Source organism: Cupressus sempervirens, chromosome 1, assembly GCF_028749045.1.
Source record: "Cupressus sempervirens isolate cs-2001-9-10 chromosome 1, ASM2874904v1, whole genome shotgun sequence".
NCBI classification, from domain to species: domain Eukaryota; kingdom Viridiplantae; phylum Streptophyta; class Pinopsida; order Cupressales; family Cupressaceae; genus Cupressus; species Cupressus sempervirens.
The window spans coordinates 615,114,462-615,132,286 of NC_143118.1; positions in this window are offsets into that span (position 1 = coordinate 615,114,462).

Genomic DNA, 17,825 nt, shown 5'->3' on the forward strand with positions numbered 1-17,825 from the left:
AACTTTAAGTTGTACCTGAGCTATGAGATCCTTGAAGAAATAAATGAGCATGATGGTATGAAGGCTTTGGATATGATCATCGAGAATAGGCCATGAATAGACATGTCCCTTCATGGGACATGTCTATTCATTAATCAGATAATTAATAATAATAAATTTAATCGTATAGATATATATTTCTCATATAACAATGACCTTATATCTCAATATAAAGAACACACACACACACACACACACACACACACACACACACACACACACACACACGTTATATCTCATATATAATTATATATAAGTTTATATGACTGAAGCTATCAAACACCAAAACATTCTCTTAGCTTAGAAGGATAAACACAAGAATAAATATTACATCAACATAATATTACAAATAACAATTTTAAGGATATCTTAGAAGATTTCCACCATTTGATATCGCATTTGATATCATGAGTATTGGTCTTCCAGAATATCAACATATGATATTCGCCAAGTACCCAAACAAGGTTTGATATCATATCTGATATCAAGAGTATTGGCCTCCCAGAATATCAATGATAGTCACCAAGTACTCAAAAGGTTTTGATAGAGCATCTGATATCAAGAGTATTGACCTATTAGATAATCAATGACATTCACCAAGTATTCAAAAGGTTTTGATGTCACATTTGATATCAAGAGTATTGACCTTCCAGAATATCAATGATATTCACCAAATACCCTTTGAGTAATGGCCTTTCAAAATATTGAGATGCAGAACACTCACCATATACTCAATTTGTTTGATCTCATAATACAAGTTATTGTAAGATCATCACCTTATAGTAACTTTTGCAAATACAAGTGATGTCATTTGAAAGTCATCACTTCCTCATGTACATAGGGGTAGGCCCATTAAAATCACATAGCCACGAGGTATATTCATGAATCACAGTCCTCTTAACTGTTGCAATTTATTGATCATTGGAGAATCCATCTCAACATGGTTTACTCCCTCTTAATCAATAAGATCAAGATCATCAAAAGTTGACTGAATCACATCCTCTATTTGCTCCCTCTCTTTCAAGGTTGCCTCTAATGAAATGTCAAGCTCTCTCTTTTTCCTGTAAGAACATTCTCAGAAAAGAGCATGGCAAATAGCTTTTATAGTATATATAAAAATATAAATAAGAATGTTAGTAATTTAACTCATGGTTATTACTAACAACATAACTGATTCTAACATAACATAATACATAGTGATGTATAGAAGTCAAAAGATAACTATACTTCATATTTACCTTTTTATATTATCATATTGAATCTCTTTATGATTAACAAACATTATATCAAATTATCAAATATCATTTTGAATAAATGTATATATGTAAATACATATTTCACTATTTTAATGCAAAACATATTATATATTCATTGACTTAATAATGTCGAAAATCCTCAAATAAAACATATATGTATTATTCAATAATAATATCAAAGAGAAGACCTTATACTTACTAGGTAGGTACCCAATGATAACAATGTAGTTTTAATTTGATAGGAATGGAATAACTATTAATCGATAGTAATTAACAAACCAAACGAATAAGGGAGTTACTCATTGCAATTTGTTGATGTCTCTCCATCCTTCGAATTTTGACTGCCTTGCTAGAGTCCCATGAGCAAATACAAAATAATAAAAGTACAAAAATTCTAGGATTGGTACCCTCATCTTTCATTTAGCAGAACTGTTTCATTGCCATCTCACATCGTTCCAGGCAAGCATACCCAAGCCTATCTTTCATACTTCGCTGCTTGAGACTACTTGTGTCACATGTCAATGATCTCTCATTTAGTTCTATCACTTGATTTAATGTCATAAAGAACATCTCATGAAATACGTGCATAGAATTTGGGAGTTTTAGTGTTATATGAACTTCATATGAGTATAAGAAGTAGATTGATGCTCTGAATCTCTTCCATCTCTTTGAAGAATAAGTTAGTTTGTTTTCGGGTAGCCAAAACATGACCAAAATGAATCCAAAGCACACAAAGCATAAGCATTGGCGATCCACATACTACCAAAACACACAATGATCTCTTCGGGCATAAGATTGCTTTCACTGTTTTCATTTCATTTCAATAGTAGAAAGAGAAAAGCAATTTAGGATATGATGTCTATTCACATGACTATCCTCATCATTTCTAAATTAGTTCATCTACTTTTTCCCACACTTTCGAACTCCACATTTCCTAAATGTGGATCTATTATGTGGTGCTTTTGTTTATTCATATCGGTCTGCGAAGTGTTGAATTTGTGAAGAAAGCTATAGCCACATCAAAAATGATGGTGAAGGGTGCTTTGGATCTGAATGCCACATGATTTCTGAGAAAATTGGCTGTTTAATACACCTCGGTCCCATCTTCATCCATCGATCGTGGTCTTTGGGCTATTCAAGCATATCTATGCTGCATATTTGACTATAAATCAACTTGCATCATCGATCTCATTTATATCCAACATTGACCGCAAATCTTAAATCTATTACAAAGTTTTATGAATTACTCTTATGGAATAGTCATACTGTATTTATGAAATGATTTAACCAAGAATTAGGGGCTTTATCGATTATTGACAAGACATGGTATGGAAGCATTTTGAAATCTACGTCTAATGACAATGTCAACCTCTACAATATATTTCTTGGGAATTGATCAATGTTAGGACATATTGTCGATCAATGGCCATACAAAGCTTGCTTCTTAGTTATTTCTCCTCTGTTACATTTGCAGATGGCTCTAATACCATGTTAATTTGCATGGATCTGATGCAAATGTATTAAGCATTGCCTTATTAGGTATGTGTTCCAAATGCACCATCCCATATATGTATATTGAGAACAGGCCATGAATAGACATGTCTCTTCATGGGACATGTCTATTCATTAATTAAATAATTAATAATTTAAAAAAAAATCACACACACACACACACACACACACACACACACACACACACAAATTATATCTTATATATAATTATATATAAGTTTATCCCATTGAAGCTATTAGACATCAACAATATAAGAGTGGCATAGTAGAAGCTTGATGGATATTTACTTTTTTCACCTACATCCAAGTGTGTGTACGTGATCATGATGAGACATGAAGACTTCAGTAGATACAACTATCTACAGTTTGTTTGGGATTGTGGAGCTACAATAGGCAAATCGTTTCATGATGGATTGCTCAAGGGAAAGCAATCTTTGGGCAACGAGGATTTGTAATGTCCCCGATTTTTCAAACATATTTCAATTGGGTTAATTAATTAAATGGTTCTAAAATTAAATAATATCACAAGGACTTATATAATCAATCGATTTAATTATAAAGGGGCCTAATTTTTAAAATAATAATAAAAGTTTGTCGATCGGGGTTCTATTTGTAATCCTTTGAGAAGCTTCCCTGAAGCCCTTTATAGGACCAACTTGTAGGTTGTTGTAGGAATGTGATTTTGGAGCATTTTATTGTACTATGAACTCCTTTTGGAGTTCAATATTGTTCGCTATTTCAGAAGTGGAAGATCTTCCCTACTTGGCTAGTTCGGATTTGGTGGGATTCAACCCTCACCCCATTCCGATTCTCTATATTACTTTGCTTCATATCTGACACATCTAGAGTTCCATCTTTGTATGCTAATATAAATCCTTGTTCAGTGACAATTTGCATACATTCCTTTTTCTTGGTGAATATATTGTTTATATTGGGCATCCAATTAATAGTACACATCTATTTTGGGCATCTCAATCTTCATTTATTGGACCTACACTTATAGGCATTTCCTGGACCTATACTTACGATCATTTCTAGATCGCCTTCATACCAAGATTCCCTTTAGAGTGAAATCCCCTTTGAATTGAGATACCCTTTGACCAAGATTGTCTTTGGATGAAGATCCCCTTCAGACTGAAGTTGCCTTCAAATTGAGGTAACCTTCGCCTTAGGACTGAGATCCCCTTTAGATTGAGATTGCCTTCGGACTAAGATCCCCTTCAGACCGAGATACCCTTCGACCAAGATTGCCTTTAGAGGAAGATCACCTTCGTATTGAGGTTTCCTTCGAACCAAGATAGCCTTCGCCTTCAGACCAAGATCCCCTTTGGATTGAGGTAGCCTTCGACCGAGGTTGCCTCTGGATTGAGATTGCCTTCAGATAGAGATCGCCTTCAGGAAATTAGAGTCCTTCAAATCTAGAGCTCACCTTCGGGCTGAGATCATCTTTAGAACATTACAAGATGTAGTAATGATCATCTTGAAGTGAGTGTAGAAATCTTTGACTGCCATAGAATGTGAGATGTGAGATGTGAGATGTGGAGATGCATATTATGGTCACTGTATATATCATAAATTCTAGATAGCTAGTGCCCCAAGGGATGGACATTGTTGCATCTTGATGGCAGGATAGAAACACTAGTTTTTTTAAGCCTCATATGATCCTTAGTCTCTTCGTATGGGCTATATTACAATGAAAGATTAAATACAAAGTTTGCCTAGATATTGTTCTATATGTCTTCAATTGTGTATGTTAGTTCTTAGTTTTTAAAACGTGCTTGATATGAGTCTTACATTTATTGATCTAAAGTGTGTTCTTGAGATACCGTACATGTTAGGCAACCAAGAGTGGCTTGTGCATCTGTTTGAGAAAAATAGAACATTATTCACACAACAAGATAGTAGACATAGGGAAATAAGCTATGGAATGTTAAAAAGATGCATCAATATATAAATGATTTTAGTTTTTATATTTCAATCTTCGACTAACTTGTGAAATAGATCATCATTGTCACTACCCAAATCAATCACTTTATGGAACTACTTAATTACTATTGAGTATTGTTGATTTCAGCTCAGTAAAGTTATCGATCAGCCCCTACGAATGTTCGTTTGAAATGGTTGTCTATATGCTCTAATCATATTTTATGAGGAATAAATCACTTATTTTCTTAATTGTTTTGTCATTTGTTATTTAGAGTCTTTGTTTTCATCTTCATTTGATAGGTTGTGACATTTTGAAGTCAATTTGATTTATCTCCAATCAAAATTGGCATTTCCTCCCCCTTTGCATTTGTTTTTGTACCTATAAAAGTGCTAATCAGACCAAAAACTCATGAATTACACGAGTGCAGTTCATGCTAAAAGGTCTAAATTGCACCTGTTGCTAAATTTCTACACATGCTGAAATTCAGCTCAAGCATAGCACAAATAAAATGATTCATAGAAGAAAGCATGTCTATTTGATCCCTACATTCTATTCACTTCTATTACAAAATATGTTTCATTAAGTGCCAAATTGAAATATGTAGATGCTCCTTGTATTAATCATTCAATGATATGTACAATTGATATTAACATTTGATAAATGAAATGAATGAGTTGAATGTACATGTTCTCCCACACAAGCTGTGAGAGTAGCTTTCACAACAAAAAGTGTTCCTATTCTATGCAAGTGAAAATTCCATAGAGAAATGAAATGAAAAGAGCATAAGGGTCATAAGGAGCCAATCATTGCCTGGTTATGACTAGCCGTTCGCTTGCGTGCTTTTTGTTTTGGATCTGGTTCATCCACTATTTCAACATTCCAAGGTCCAAAGACCTATAATGAAGTGAGAAAAATATGTAAGATCGTACAGTCTAAGCAATGCCAGCTCACCTCCTCTCAAATGCTGAAGTATTTCATTTTCTATGATGTACTTGAATAGAACAGGAAATGAAATTACTAAAGCTCATGAACAAACACTTGCAATAGAAATCAACTAGATATGGATATGCAAAGGGACATGTTTTTATATGAAACCTTTTTATTTGTACTATGTTTTTGTTATCAAAAATGTCAAAATATTGTTAAAGTGTTAAAGGGACAAACTATTTCAGTTTTGAAACCTTTTGCTTTAACATGTGTAAGCAAGTGTAAGAACAACAAAAGTACATCTGGAATTGTATTTGCACTCAAGAATGTAGTAGCATAAGATAAACAAGAGGACCAAAAACTTTAATTCTTGCATGGGAAGCACAAGTTTAGATTCTTGAGAAGAGCAAAGGAAAACAATAGATAAGCAATACATGTATTCAAGGAGAAGAGAAATGCAACCTACAATTATAATGAAATAGTAGTAAGAAGCTGATGTGAATGCATAGTAGCATTGATGGAAGTATTTTCAACACATTGTTTCCCATTTCAATCATCATGGTGGAGGTGTCATTTTAGAATAGTATGACAACTATGAACTGGGCAAAACTGTACAAGAAGAGACTCGAAAGGAGCACATACATCCAATTCAAAGTTCAAGAATGCTCCATAGAGAAGGAGTTTCATTTCATCAAAATTAATGGAATTTTTTAATAAATGTGTACGAAGAATATGCAAAGACCACATGAAGCTACCCATAATGGAAAGATCATTTTTTGGCAAGTATAAAGAACATCCAAGTAATAGGGTGGGTAAGCATTAAAGGTCTCAAATAACAATACTCAAAGCAAATGATGGAACAACAAGGGCAAGTCTTCAGAAGCATTTCAACCTCACTTTGTTATAATTATCTCTATATTCTTATACAATTTTCAATATGGAGAAATGTATCTATTAACCATTAAGTGATAAATGAGGTAAGGTATGAATGCAAACTACAATAATATAAAAAAAGCATAGATATTGTTCATGAATGAATTAAGCAATAATAAAAGTGACAGAGGGTTCCTGTTCAAGTAAAATATCAAATATTTGCACAAGGTAAACGAGTCACTTCTTCTACAAGCATCATAACATTTATCTTTTAATTTGCAAAAAACCCAGATTTGGAAAGTAAAAACTACAACAAAAATATAAACCCAGATTGGATTTTGTTGAGCAGTCATTTTGCACAATGCTTAATGGCAGAAATACTTTCAAATCTCTCTCTTGAAAAGCTAATCAATGACTAACTCCAAGGTTCTTGATGGCTATTTTTCAACCTGTTGGGTAACTCACTTGAAGATAAATGTGAATGTTCGCAAGGAGGCCTTTGCTAGTACTTACCAATTTTGCACAACTTTGTAGAAACATAACCACAAAAAAATTTTCTTTTGTATTTTCTATTTTATGATGAATGCAATTTCTAATCAATGCAACTATATGAATTCATATTTTAACCAAGTGTTTGAAAAGTAAATAATGAAGATAGGAGTAACAATAGATTAAAGAAAATTACTAAAAAAGAAATTCCTAACAAACATAAGCCAAAGTAACAACACGTTTGTGAATTGAATTATCAAAATGATCTAGTAGGAAACCAATGAAATTAGGAGCAGTGCTTCCTCAACTCCACTGATGCAGTTGTCAATGGAAACTTCAATAATAACTGAAAGATGTTTCATGTTTCATCAAATCACGAGGCTACGAAAAGTGTGCTCACACAAGACAAAATAATATGTAAGAATAATAGCGATCCTTTCTCAAATTCATCACAACAGTGAAATTCGTTAACACAAGGCAAACACCAAAACTAAAAGATCACACAATTATAAAAACATAATAGAACTATTAGCTCTATTATTATTCATGAACATGCATTCACAAAAATAACACACTTTGACAATATTTACTACACTTAGAATGAAAGCACCAATAGCATATATTATTGCATAAAAATAGCATCCTTCAATACATAGTGCATTTATGTATTTAAAAATAAATCCTCTCCTCCCTTTGTGTTAGGAGTGAGAGCTCTTCTAATGTAACTGATGCTAATAAATTAATAAAATAAAGCTATTTACATACAAATTAACTCTCTAAATGGTGCTAACTAAGTCTTCATCCTTGTTTATATCAATTAATGGGTGCATGATCCTTTACATGACTTAAAACAATAAAAGAAGAAGAAGATACGAAGATAAAAGCCATGAGATGATCTGAGAGTCACTAAAATCTCTACAAATGGAAGCTCAACCTTCTCTACATGTCTCTAAAAGTTGAACTATCTTTAAAATGCGTTTTTGATGCATGGAATGCCCTAAAATAACAATTGGCAATTAACTGTCGACACGCTGTTTCTTCTTCAAAATTGTTAGTGCACCTCTGGAAAAAAAAAAAGGCACCTTGGAAAAGTGCATCTTCAAAAAGTGCACCTTGGTGAAAAGACCCAAAATTTCAAAAATTATTCTAAATGTCAAAACTAGATTTCCAACATCTGGATTTTTTCCCCCTTTATATGAAAATGATGTCTAGATGTTTGCTTTTGAATTTCTCTGTTATTTTTGTTACTTTTTTAGCCTTTGGTAAATCTAATGACTCATATTTATTTAAAACTACTTGCCACTAGTTGCTCACTTCAATCCTCATATCAACAAAATCCTCTAACTTATAATCTAGTTCCAACAATGCTTCTTCAGTTTTGAAAGCTTGTCTGACATCATCTTCTGATAAAGTTGTTTCAAATGTATCCTTGAATTGTTAGACTACTATTTGCACTGAGGAAAGTTTAGTCTTTGACTCATCTTCAAAAATCTCAAGGCTAGTGGTGTTATAGTATTTTTCCGCTTCCAAAAATTGCTCGAATCTTATTCTTTATTTGTTGAATATCTTCGTGTAGTCCTTCCAGAACTTTATTCCCAGAAGATATCTTCTCTATCCAATCATCTAACTTATCTAACTTCTCTGCTAAGTATATCTCCATTAGCATCTAGATACCTTTGCATTTTTATAGATTTGAGTGCTTGCAAATAATTGGCCCAGGTACGCACTTCATCATCAGCCCAAAATCTTGGTTTATAATGGTGATTGATTTTTCATCATTAGTCTTGATGTTGTGTAGAAGGTTCAAATTACCTTGTATTATTTGCACTCCCCTTTCCTCAAAACTGTGATGTCATTTTTGACAAGCGTCCAAAAATGAATCAATTTGTGGCTCCATTTCCTTTCTTTCCATTACATCTCCTAGAGAAATTTCAAGATTCCCCCGGTCTATTGGACCTACCACTTCATTCAAGTAAGCCTCAACAATTCCTTCTATTTTCGTAGCATTAGAATCTCTAACTCATCCTTGTGAAGGTGTGAAAACACTTTTTGGAGGCCTGTGGTAATCAAGAATCTTGCTTTATCCACCATGGGTTTTCCTAGTATGACCTCCTTCATCTGATAATCTTTAGGAGTCAACTCTTCTATGTTTGCATGGGGAGATGGAATGGTGATATGCGCCAGAAGGTCCCGATCTCGATTCTTTATTATGAAGGAAAGTGTTCTAGCATCACCCTTAGGCGGCTTGGGTTTTTTAATTGCCTTTATTAACTATGTCATGCCTTCCTTTGCTATTAATTCCATTTGCCTCTTCTGCCTGAACAATACTTACTTCTTGAGCCATGATGGTGTTGTCCCCATTGGTAACATGTGTTGTGTTGAAGAGATAGGTTCTGATGAAGGTTCCTTTCCCTTATCGATCCTCTTCAAATTCTTCTAGTGTCGAGGAATAACTTTAGCAAGAGCTTTCATGTCATGTTAGGTTGGGGACCTAGCTTTTGTATCAGGAGGAGGTTTTTTCCTTTCTTTCATAATATTTCCTTCCTTGAATACTTCATCAGCATGTAACTACACATATTCTCCTTCCTCTAGAGTGTGAGTCTCTAGTTCAACTATCAGAGGAGGTAGAGCTACTGATCTTGGATCCCTTGTTCCTGGCATATCTTGTGCTTGTGGGGGAGGAATTCCAAAAGGTCCTTGTGGTAGAGGAGGCATTTGATTCCAATCTTCTCCTAATGGCTCGTTTTGAGGAGTATCTTGTATCCTCTCTTCCACCAACTCAATACCCACAGGCATGAAGTCAAAATTTTAGAGGTCAAAAATATTTTCTCTTTCACCTTCCATCTCTTCAACCCACTTTTGTTGCTCGTCTTCTGAGGTCTCAACCTAAATAGGATCTCGTGGTGTAGAAGGCAATGTTTGAGTCAAACTTCTTCTCCTCTTCATCCGCAGTAGCTGAGCAAGTCCTCTTATTCAAAGGAAAAAATTCTATTTGTTCCCCTTCCTCCTCATCTTCCATCTCAGGGATGGTTTCTGACACTTGTGGTGAGGGAGTGCTCTTTTTGTTCAGGCTACTCTTTTTATCTACCACTATTGTCTCTGTTTAGGATCTTTTGGGTACTGACAAGGAGGCTTCTTCTACAGAGGCTTGAGGTGGTGAAACTCCTTCTTGTGTTGTTTGAGCCTGTTCTTGCTCTGGTTGAGCTTGTTTTGGATCAAGTTGGGATTCTCCTTTTATGATAGTTGGATTTTTCTGGGCTTCTTCCTCTTTCTCTCTTCTTCGAGGGGCTCCCTTTCACTTCTTGTCCTTACCCTTTTGTGTCTCAGAATACACAACCTCCCTCTCATGTTGGTGTACCATCTCTGACCTCACTAGTGATTTATCAAGGTAGGTTGGTATGGTAACCTTTGTTCCTTTACCTCTCTTAGGTCGATCTTTTGCTTGAAGAGGTATGGCTTGAGGAATTGGATCCATCCGTAAAGGATTCCTGGTCCATTCTCTTGTTAGGTCAACTACATGTCAGCCCTGGGGATTGATATCATCGTTCTCCTCATATCCAATTTTTGCATTCATAATTGGCCTTTCATAAATCTTATTCCTATTGTATAAGGGATATAATATCTCGGGGACATCCTTGTCCCATACTTTGAGGGGTATCTCCATGTTCAGAAACTTTTTGGCAAGTTGTAGACTCATCCTACAATAATCTCAAATGCAGAAATCATAGTCATCTACGACACTCATCCAATAGTCTTCAAAGGCCTCTTCGAGTACAAATTTCTTTGCGTCCAGATGTTACAAAAATACGAGCAAGGTGCTTGATAATCCTCAATAGGATATTGATCCCATCCTGAATCAAATGTAGCAATATCTTTCTTTTGCTTCACCTCAAAGGCCCTGATGGTGATTGGCCACACCCAAGTCTTCTTATGTTTCTTCTAACTCTATCATATGCAAAATTGAGTTGCCTGGTTATCTCCAATAATGTAAGCCTATCTGATGGATATTGCGGAAGCTTCTTTGGGCATAAGAGGGTGCCAACTACCTGGAGATAGGTGCATGTCTTAAATTGTATGTAGTATGCACCAACCTGTGTTATCTATGTTTAAGCTTATACTAACATTCTCTTCACATGATCTCCCTCAACAAATCTGATGATGGAAAATATAAAGCCATCATTGACCACCCTATATTCCACACTTTGCAATGGGAGCTTCTTCTTTACCATTTGTAGGTACATGACATACAATCAAGCATTTGCATCTAGCATGCTCCCTTTTTCGTATAATCCTAGATAACCTATGATTCTTTCCACCAAAAAATATACCATATATGAGGCCATGTAGAAGCAAGAGTCATTCTTCACTAAAATCAACTGGTCATCTAGGCTATCACTTAGGATTGTAGCCCAGTCAATAGGCATCTTGCCTATTCTGATAGTTTTTATGAAGCGTACCATCCATGTCTCCAAATGACTTGTTGCAGGAAGACCCATGGCTCTACTTAGGAAAAAAATTGAGTAGCCAATGTCATCTATCATATACCCATGTGTCATATCAACCTTTCCAACTCTTCTTCCCAAGGATGCCCTGTCAATTAGGTACTTTGATTGTACAAACTCTTTCACCCATGTTTAATTCTCCTTGTACCATCTATCCATGCCCTCAAAAGTGATTTGAAGATATTGATCTTCCCGTGGAAGATGGAAGACCTTTTTCAATATTTCGAGGCCTGAGGTCCAAGACTATCTCCCTAGTCACACTCTTGAACACCTTCTCTTTTCGTACATAGTGATGAGCTAAGGTCATGACCAGTTGATGATTGAATTGATGTTGGGTGAGAAGCCATGTTCATCAACCCACTTTGGATCAGAGCTGACACCATGGCTGACCTCTCTTTAGGTTTGTTGCATAGGGTGAGAAAGATGTTCCAATCAACATGCCCCAATTTGGTGTCTCAAATCTCAGTGTGTTTTTCTTGGAACCAGGATTTCTTTGGTGCTTCTTGATACTTGAAAGCAACCAGCTTTGTTGTCATCTTTTCTACTATGTAGGATGAGGATGATGCCATTATATATGCACAAAAAGGAGAAAACATATGTACCATTGATGTCAAAACACTATGATGACCCTTAGACAAGACCCGAACTGACTAGAAATTGACCAAAAATATGAGAAAAGGATCAAAATCCCCCTAGTGCCTGAAATGTGCACCTGTGCAAGTGTGCATATGCACTGTAATGTGGCTCTTTTAAAACAAAGTGTGTAGTTGCACACTTTGCGCACTTGTGTAGGTGCGCACAAGCGAAGTGAGGAGTCTCAAGTTAATAGGGGGAACTTGATTTGTTTTGGTGCACATATGCACACCTATTGAGGGTGCACACATGTGCATGTGCGCACCTCAGTAGGTGGTTTTTTTACCTTTTGAAAGTTAGAAGACTTGGAGATGCAGAGTTGTTGACGTCTGATAAGTGTGAAGGTGCGGCAAAGGTAGAGGAGCGCAAAGAACAAGTGAGGAAGACAAGGGGGTAGGGGTATATATAGGCCCAAGGGTCTAATGCACACCTTTGAGGGTGTGTACATGCACAAGTGCACATGTGTGCATCCTCAGATGGATGTGATTATGCATATGCACACTTTATGCACTTAGAAGAAAAAAAATTGATTTTTCGTTCCTTGTTACTGCTTGATATCTTCCAACTGGAGAAAAGGGATTGACCTAGACCTAGAGGGGGGTTCTAGATGACTGTGGCACCTAACTAGATGCTCTAAGAGGTTTCTGAAATTAGGGGGGCAGTTTGTGACTCAAAATGGGGTGCATTGTGAGACCACAACAAATAACCCCAACAAAAGGAAAGAAATGAAAAAGACATTTCTTCATCGGCAAGTGTTCTTCCAACACGTGTCAAGAAACTAAAAGATTCCAAATTTTACAAGAAGCTTTCAAGTCCTTTGGAAGTTGAAACTTTAGAATCTTGAATCTTTAGGCTAAGTGTGTGCTTAGTATTCCAATTCCTTTTGATATCTCAAGGTGTCATCTGTCATGAGTGTCTACCACCTTGGAAACAATCTTTTACTTAATCAGAATAGACATCTGAAATCCTCATAAACCTATTTATCCATTACTATATGACCAAATAAGAGAATCCATTCTGAGGGCTTTTAACAACTTATCAATTTCTTTTCTTTGAGTCTTTGGTAACCTTCTTTAACTTACTTCGTGGAGCTCGCATGTTCCACTTGATTATTCCTTGAAATCTTTTGTTCATTGTATATAATAGGATAGCAATTATGGCGTGCTTGTAGCTATATTTGATTACCTTTACCATTGTCTAGAATTCTTTATATATGACACCTTTGTGATTCTTTCTTTCTTTTCTACCCTGACCACATTTAGATTGTGTAGCCAAGGCATTTGGTGTTCTTTTCTAGATTGATACTTAGTTTGATAACTCTTGCATTCCTCTTTTAATGAACCTTGTAGGAAACTCTCATGCTAAATAGTGATCTTTACAGGTCTTTGAAGAGACCCTTTATCTGAATCGGTAAGTTTTGAATTATCCCTCTCTACTACCGACCTAGATTTGAAGACAACCTAGATGATCAAAACTTTAAATTTGCAAAGTGTCGAGAGGGATCAATATTAGATTCTGACTTTAAGGCAAAAAGTCCTTTATGACTACAAGTAATACCTATTTTTCAATTAGTACAAGAAACAAAGTTTTCTAAATTCTTTGTAAGAGAAATTCCTCTTCCCTAAAATTGAAACCAAATGGGGTGGCCTTGGATATGTATCAAGAAGGAATCTTGATTACACCCAACCCCCATACCAAAAAGAAAAAAAACACACCAAACATAAAGCAAACAAACAACAATTTTTTTTTTAAAATAAGGTTTTCTATGTTAGGCTTCAAAATAATGTTTCAGAAGTTGGACATTAACTATTAATGGAACCAATTCCCCTTGTAAATTATTTAGCCTCAAAGTATTTTCCCCCAAAATCTCTGCAATTTGATAAGGACCAATCCACAAGCATTGCAACTTGGTATGACTGCCTAGTTTTTCTTTTGCCTTATCCCACAGAAGAAAAAGGTCTGAGATTCTGAAAGATTTGATCATAGTTCTCTTATCGAACCAATGTTTTATGACAACCTGATGTTTTGACATATGTTCTAAAGTTGCTGTCATTTTCTCATCCAATTCCAAAAGATTCATCAACCTAATTTGGACCCTATTAGCATCCTCAACATATCATCCCATGAATTTCAACACTAGAATCTTGAGATTGAGTGAGAATATTGATTTTTGGCCATAGATTAATAGATACGGGGATGTTCCCAAAGCATTCTTTATCCTGACCATGTTTTTCCATAATGCATATTTCAATTGGGTATGCCAATCTTTTGGATTTTGTGTGAGCAAGAGTTTTATGAGTATAATCAAGTTCTTGTTGGTGGACTCAGCCATGCAATTCCCTTAGAGATAATAATTGGCTAAGAATTTGATTATGAATTGATTGTCTAATGACCATTGAGTTAGCAAAATCAACATAAAAGATGACCCATTATCACACATCAAAAAGAATGGCATTCCAAACATAGTTACAATATGTTCTTCTAGGAAGTCAATGACCACTTTTGCTGTACAATTTTTGAAAGTTTCAACTTTAGTCCATTGGGTGCAATAATTTGTAGCTGTTAGGACAAACATATGTCATGTTGATGATGGTGGGTTTATAGGTCCAATAAATCTAACCCTCACTTGTCAAAGGGGCATACCTCAAATACTAATTGTAATGGCATAGCTAGGTTTCTTTCTCTGTTGGCACTCGTTTGACAGGTGTGACAAGAATGTACATGTTCAAATGTGTCCTTGAAAATTGTAGGCCAAAAGTATCTTGATCTCAAATTCTGATGGGTTGTAGCCTCTGTTGATCCATATCCAATGCCATACTTGTCATGATATTGTTCTAGTACTTCTCTCACTTCTTCTCGTCCTAAACATTTCAAATAGATTCCCTCATAGTTTTTCTTGTAGGGTTTCCTAGCTTGAAGCATGTAGGATTCACATTTCATTTTTAGTCCTCTGCATTGGAAACTATTCATCCATTGAGGGTATTGATTTTGCAAGAGGTAATATACAATATCTTGGTACCAGACATCTGTGATTATTCCTTCATTAGTGTCTACTTGAGATACTATGATTTGTTCTTCATTTCCAGCTATCATCTTGGTTAGTCCTTGTCCTCTCACTAGCTTCATTGGTTGGATTTCCAAATCAAACTCTTGTAATATAGCCATCCAATATTTTCCTCTTCTTTCCCCTTACTCATTTTGCATTAGCAATGATTTGACTGCAGGATCCAGGACAATAGCATATACCTTACTTCTGAGTATGTAGTGGAGAAATTTCTTGACTATCTTTATCAGGGCGAATGATTGTTTGTCAAGATTGGAATAGTTCAATTCTGTATTCTTCAGTGGGAAACTCATGAATGTGATAGGTCTCTCATCTTCTTTATCTTTCTTTTATGTGAGGATTCCTGCACATGAGTGTTTTGAAGAAAAAGAGTAGATTGTGAAAGGCAACTCATAATCAAAACTTACAAATACTAGGGCAGTGGAAATAGCCACTTTGATATCTTCTAAAGATTTCTTGACTTCAAGAACCCAATCAATTTTCACTCCTTTCTTTAGTAAGTCATTGAGGGCGTGAACTATCTCAGCAAACCCACTAATGAACTTGCATACAAAATTAATCGTCCCAAAGAAAGATTTAAGCTCTTTGTGACTATGGGGAGGTGATAACTTTATAATTGCTTCTATCCTTTCAAGATCAATTGAAATACCAACTTCAAAAATGATGTGACCCAATAGCTTTCCTTTGGTAACTCTAAATGAACATTTCTTAGGGTTAAGAGATATACCATATTTTTGAGATTGGTTGAAAACTTGTTTCAGATGAGCAATATGAGTACTCCTCTCTTTTGAAAAGAATTTTGGGTCATCCACATAGATAACTATGCATTTGTTTATCAACCCCCTAAATATCTCGTCCATTTCTTTTTGAAATGTATCTCGTGCATTGATTAATCTCAAGGGCATCCTTCTATATGCAAATGTTCCCCATTTTGTTGTGAATGCAGTCTTTAATATGTCTTCCTTGTCTACCATTACTTGGTTATATCATGAATATCCATCTAGGAAAAACATCATCGTAGACCCATTTACAATCTATAATACTTAATTAAGTGAAGGCAAAGGGTAGTTATCTTTCTAGGATTCCTGATTCAAATTCTAAAAGTCTACACAAAGGCAAATCTCTCCAGTATTTTTCCTTACTAATACCAAGTTGGCAACCCATGTAGAATGTTGGATAGGAAAGATAATCTTGGCATCAATCAATTTTTTGACCTCTTTCATTATCAATGGTTCAATGATGGGGTTTACTAGTCTTTGTCTTTGACGAAAAGACTTAGCATCAAGCTTTAATGGAATATAATGAGTTATGATGTTAGGATCATATGTCTTGAGTCCTTCATAACTCCATGCAATGATATCTTTGTATTTTGTGAGTAATTGAAGCATACTTTCTTGTTCTTGGGGATTACATGCCTTCCCAATTCTCAGCAACTTTGGGTCATCTTCTGTGCCTAGATTATAAGAGTCACATTCTTTGGTTCCCTTTTCTTCAATGGTTCTCTTGTTGTGCGCTGACTCATCTTAGTCAAAGAAATGTTCCAACTCCACCATTCCCTTAAGAATAGTATTAGATTCCAAATTTATGATCCCATCTTCATCTTATTCAGGTTTTTCATTGGTTTTGTCATAGGGTGTGTCATCAATTTCTTGTCCTTTGAACAAACCATTGCACATAATGAACTCCAGAATATGTTGATCATCTTGGAAGACTTGCAAGTTAGTAATGTTATCCAAAATAGAAGGGCTAACCACAAGTTCAACTGAAAACCTTTTGAGTTTCGTTCTTTCAATGGGTTGTAATGCATTGGCTGAGATTACGAGGGTATTAGCTAGCACATTTCTTCTTCTTGGAATAGATCTTATGGTTAGGGCTTTAAAATCTTTCATCAAGTCCCAAACTCTCTTTTGGTAAGGAAGTAGTCTTTTATCATTACAAGAATAGATCTATTGGACTTGTCGAATCACCAAATGAGAGTCTCCTTCAACTATGAGAGCTTTGACATCCTTTTCTAATGCGAAGAGAAGTCCACATATCAAGGCTTCATATTCTATAACATTGTTAGTACACTTGAATTGTAAATTATATGCATCATAAAAAGACCTACCTTTGGGATTAATTAATTCAATACCTACTCTGGCTCTTGGTTTACATTTGGAACCATCAAACCTGAGTACCCATATTGATTGTTATTTTGGTTCCTTGACTTGTGTCTATTTGTCTGAAGTTTTTCTTTCTCTTGGACTTTGAATGATTGTTTCTTTGGGACCCATTGCACTCTTTCACATGTTGGGCTTGATGAGTTACTATTGTTTACCTTTGATATAGAGATAATTTGTTTCTTTTTTTTATCTTCAATTTCTCCAATCAATTCCATGATTTTATCAATTTATGGTTTAGGTCGAATAACCACCGAGGTCCACCCTTGACCTTTCACAAAACATCTCCTTCTAAGAACTTTAATCATCCCTAGTAGAGGAGAAGATAAAGCTCCCCATCTGACGAGTTGTCACTGTATGATGCATTTAGATCTTATTTTACCTTTTCTTCATTATCCATGACTTCAAATGTGCATGCAGGACTTGAAATACCTTTGGGTATTT